At 41.0% G+C, this 4,980-nt stretch overlaps 1 non-coding gene across 1 annotated transcript; it reads right to left on the bottom strand.

Annotated features, from left to right (window-relative positions):
- Window positions 1-3,925: 3,925 nt before the first annotated feature.
- Window positions 3,926-4,030, bottom strand: LOC112133689 (U6 spliceosomal RNA). The gene has a single exon (XR_002915305.1). It is a non-coding gene; the product is annotated as a U6 spliceosomal RNA (small nuclear RNA).
- Window positions 4,031-4,980: the final 950 nt, after the last annotated feature.

Here is a 4,980-nt window from a genome sequence, read left to right as displayed (position 1 = left end):
GGCTGGAGGTAGGTAAGTAAATGGGCTGCCACAGGGTGTCATTCTCAAGTGCAATTTTGAGCCTTAAGAAAACGTTAAGTCCTTATGATCAAGCACTGGATTTTTCATAAAGGCCACGGAGCAGGGTTTGAAGGTCTGCCTTCTCTGAACTATCATGCCCACAGTCATGCCAATGACAACACAGTCAATCACCAAAGTCATCAATCCTGACCCAGCTCTTGCAGGGGTTGGGCTTGGGCACAGCGGATGGGGTGTACAGGGCACAGCTGCTGCTTCTAGCACAGCCTGGCTGCTGTAAGATTCAGAATCAGGCAAGGGCCCCACGCTACCCCACTCGGAATGCCTACAGCAAAGGTATTGTTCATATCCACAACTTATCAAATTGTCTTTCACTGTCACACCCATCTCAGAGAGTCCACAATGCACTGTACTCACTCTGCTCCACTAACTCTACTGCACACAGTTCTTTTCAGGTTGCTTATCTGTTTTAATAGAAAACAGCCCTAAATGTTGCAACTATGTTGCATGTGTTAATAAATAGGTCACTGATGATGAGCATTTTTTCATGTGTCTTTTGGCTGCATAAATGTCTTCTTTTGAGAAGTGTCTGTTCATATCCTTCGCCCACTGTTTGATGGCGTTGTTTGTTTTTTTCTTGTAAATTTGTTTGAGTTCATTGCAGATTCTGGATATTAGCCCTTTGTCAGATGAGTAGGTTGCGAAAATTTTCTCCCATTCTGTAGGTTGCCTGTTCCCTCTGATGGTAGTTTCTTTTGCTGTGCAGAAGCTCTTTACTTTAATTAGATCCCATTTGTCAATTTTGGCTTTTGTTGCCATTGCTTTTGGTGTTTTAGACATGAAGTCCTTGCCCATGCCTATGTCCTGAATGGTAATGCCTAGGTTTTCTTCTAGGGTTTTTATGGTTTTAGGTCTAACATTTAAGTCTTTAATCCATCTTGAATTAGTTTTTGTATAAGGTGTAAGGAAGGGATCCAGTTTCAGCTTTCTCCATATGGCTAGCCAGTTTTCCCAGTACCATTTATTAAATAGGGAATCCTTTCCCCATTTCTTGTTTTTGTCAGGTTTGTCAAAGACCAGACGGTTGTAGAAATGCGGCACTGGCCATCAGAGAAATGCAAATCAAAACCACAATGAGATACCATCTCACACCAGTTAAAATGGCAATCATTAAAAAGTCAGGAACAACAGGTGCTGGAGAAGATGTGGAGAAATAGGAACACTTTTACACTGTTGGTGGGACTGTAAACTAGTTCAACCATTGTGGAAGTCAGTGTGGCGATCCCTCAGGGATCTAGAATTAGAAATACCATTTGTCCCAGCAATCCCATTATTGGGTATATACCCAAAGGATTATAAATCACGCTACTATAAAGACACATGCACATGTATGTTTATTGCAGCACTATTCACAATAGCAAAGACTTGGAACCAACCCAAATGTCCAACAATGATAGACTGGATTAAGAAAATGTGGCACATATACACCATGGAATACTATGCAGCCATAAAAAATGATGAGTTCATGTCCTTTGTGGGGACATGGATGAAGCTGGAAACCATCATTCTCAGCAAACTATTGCAAGGACAAAAAACCAAACACCGCATGTTCTCACTCATAGGTGGGAATTGAACAATGAGAACACATGGACACAGGAAGGGGAACATCACACACTGGGGCCTGTTGTGGGGTGGGCGGAGGAGGGAGGGATAGAATTAGGAGATATACCTAATGTTAATGGGTGCAGCACACCAACATGGCACATGTATACATGTGTAACCTGCACATTATGCACATGTACCCTAAAACTTAAAAGGTATAATAAAAAAGAAAAAAATAATAAATAGATCATGTGAGATTCAGGTGACATAGCCATCCTAACAGTTGGGATGAAAGAAAGCAGTGTTTAGAGAACGTACATTAAAGAGAACTGCTTTAACACAAATGGTTTGCAGCAGGGCAAATCTTACCAGCTGCCTCTAACGAAAAAGTGCACAGCTGACCAACTTTGCTTCAAGCAGCAGGTCTATGTTTGTTGTTTCAATCTGGAAGCTGGTGGATTCTTAGAAAGGAAAAAAAGAAAATTCCCCTCCCTTTGTTTTGCATACTGTGCAGAATTTTTGGGACTGTTTATGAAGCTCTTCTCAGTGCCTGTAGAAGGCATCTCACTACATCCAGACACAGATCCCAGACCTTGCATGTGATTTTTCCAGCTTCCAGACCTTTGACTTGTTATTCCCTTTTGCTCAGATATATTCTCCAGATCTTTACAGAGCTACCTCTTTCTCAAAATTCAGGACTTTCTGCCTATTTCATCTACTCAAAGAGACCCTTCCTAGTCTCTCTAAATAAAACAGCCCTCAATCACTCACCCACCCAGTTACTCTGTTAGGTTTTCTTCAGAGCACTTGTTCACTACTGTGACTACCTACGTCTTTATCTTTTGCCTTCCTAGACAGAAATGCCACTCCTGTGAGGGAAGGAGGTGTCTGTCCTGTTCCCTTTGAATCCTGTGTGCCTGGCACAGAAGAGAATGCTCCACACGTGTTTTGGAAAGTTGGGGAAATGACGCCTGCTGTTCCACATCCTCATGCCCCAGAGACACTTTCAGGATGAAGAGTTTGCATGTTTCCCTGAGACCCGCCCTTTCTTCCCCAGTGTCCACACTGCTCTCACATGGGGGCTGCCTGTTTTTGCTTGTTTCTGGGGAAAATTAAGGTCTAATTTCAGGTAAACGAATGGCAAAAGGAAGGTTAATAGCGTGACAAGTAATGCAAATCATCTGATTTACTTTTAAAACCCCCCTCCCACCACAGATGCCCTGAAAAGGCATTTACACATTTAAGGGTCCCATAGAGTTTAACTGAAATTAAAATGACAAAGGGATTTATGAAGCACAGATTCCCCTTTCACTTTGCTTTATTCTTCTAAAACCTTAAAACAAATGGAAGAATTCAAGCATTAATCACGCAATAAGTGTTCATCGAGTGATGAGTTCATGGGAGAACATCTGAAGTGGTTCTTTGCTTCAAGACAAAACTTAATTTATAGGATCAACGATCAGGAAGGGGAACCAACAGAATCCATAAAAACTGAATCCTGTTTCCAGTTTGTTCCTCAACAGGTGAACATTCGCACCATTAGCAAAATTAAACAGATACCAAGCCACCAAGGGGGATCTTGGTTTCCATTACCCTAAAACGTAATGGAATTGACCCTAGAGTCTCCTGAATCTGTCTCTAAAGGTAGCTTTATATTGCCATATTAATTAATGCTTATTTTTACTTTCTTTAATTTCTCCTTTGCAATCTCATAAATGAGCATTTGTTTTAGGTGTTGGGAAACCTAAAACAGCAAGGTTTTGTTTCTCTGTTCTAAACTGGGTAGAAACCAGGCTCCCTCTGACTTCTAAGGACTCTGTTCCTCTTCCAAGTTGAATAACCCAGCACGCCAGGACTTTCTGCCACCAACATTGTGTGTTTGGCTTATAAGTCATGTTTTTCATTGTTATTGTTAATTTTTATTTTTGAATAATTTTATATTTACAGAAAAGGTACAAAGATAGTACAGAGTTCCCACAGTGATGAAAACGATTTGGAACTAGATAGAGGTGATGGTTGCCCAACGTTCTCAATGTACTCTATGACACCGCATTGTACACTTTCAAATGATTACTGCTTTTAACATATTTGTTTTGTGTCAACTGCCTTACTAAATTTATACTCACTTAAAATAGGTTTTCAGCTGCCAATCCATTATCTACAGCCAATCCATTGTCTTCCTATAATGCTAAGTTTCCTTTTCACATTCAGATCTTTTTTTTTTTCTCCTTGTATTACACTGGTTGGAACTCCAGGATGCCAATAAATAATATCAGTGATGGTGGACTTTCTTTTTTTTTTTTTTTTAAATATGGAACGCTTCATGAATTTGCATGTCATCCTTGTGCAGGGGCCATGCTAATCTTCTCTGTATCGTTCCAATTTTAGTATATGTGCTGCCGAAGAATAAAAGAAGGACTTTCTTTTATTCTTTAATATTTAAAGGGGAATTCTTCTATTGTTCCTGCCACATGGTTCCACAAAGACATTTTTGGAGATGAATTTTGTTGTTGAATTAATTCCTTCCTTAGTTATTGATCTGTTATCTTCCATCCTGAGTCAGACACTGTTCTCTGTTCTGCTTCTGCCCTCTTTTCACATTCCATTTCACGCTTTGGGGAACAGAAGGAGCCCAGACTCAGAGTCCCTCACACTCTCAAGGATGCTCTTAACTCCAAGTGCAAACGTCTGCCTGCAGGCCACTGCTCCAGCCTCCCTCTTACAGCACCGCCAGCCAGGGGACGCTCACTGCCCTGCAGTGCTGAGCTTTACTGGTGCTACCCCGATGTCTTCCTCCCCTTCCACCCACTCCCTGTCTTGGAGACGACTGCATGTGCACAGTCTTGTTGGTGTTTAGGTTGGGGCAGTGATCCTGAAGTGCATGCTGTATGCTATAGGTTTCAAGGCACTATTGAAAGTTTTAAAACGCACAAATGAATGAGAAAAGTAGTAGATGGGGAGAATACATTTTCAGTGGCGTGCAGGAAGGTATGTAGAAAGAGTGCCAGCACAAATGCCGAGGGCTGTATGGAGAAGATAGAGGAGGATTATGACCTCTGCCCTGATGTAGCTCATAATCTTTATTGGCAGGCAGAACTAGGGCATATAAAATCATTTCTGCTGTTCTCTGAAATTAGCTGGACACTGGCACTCTCTAATAGGGGCTCATTTCGTCACATAACCAAAAAAAAAAAAAAAAAATGAGAGGAATACCTCAGTAAGTTAGTGGAACGAATGGACAAGAATATTTATGTGAATTAGTAAATGCAAGATACCGAGCAATGTGACCTTACTGAATGCTTGAATCCTTATCATGGATACCAAATGAAATTGAAAAACAAAAACAAAAACTCAAGGAAA

The sequence above is a fragment of the Pongo abelii genome, chromosome 4 (assembly GCF_028885655.2).
Source record: "Pongo abelii isolate AG06213 chromosome 4, NHGRI_mPonAbe1-v2.0_pri, whole genome shotgun sequence".
Taxonomy (NCBI): Eukaryota; Metazoa; Chordata; class Mammalia; order Primates; family Hominidae; genus Pongo; species Pongo abelii.
This window is presented reverse-complemented; position numbering and strand designations above follow the sequence as displayed.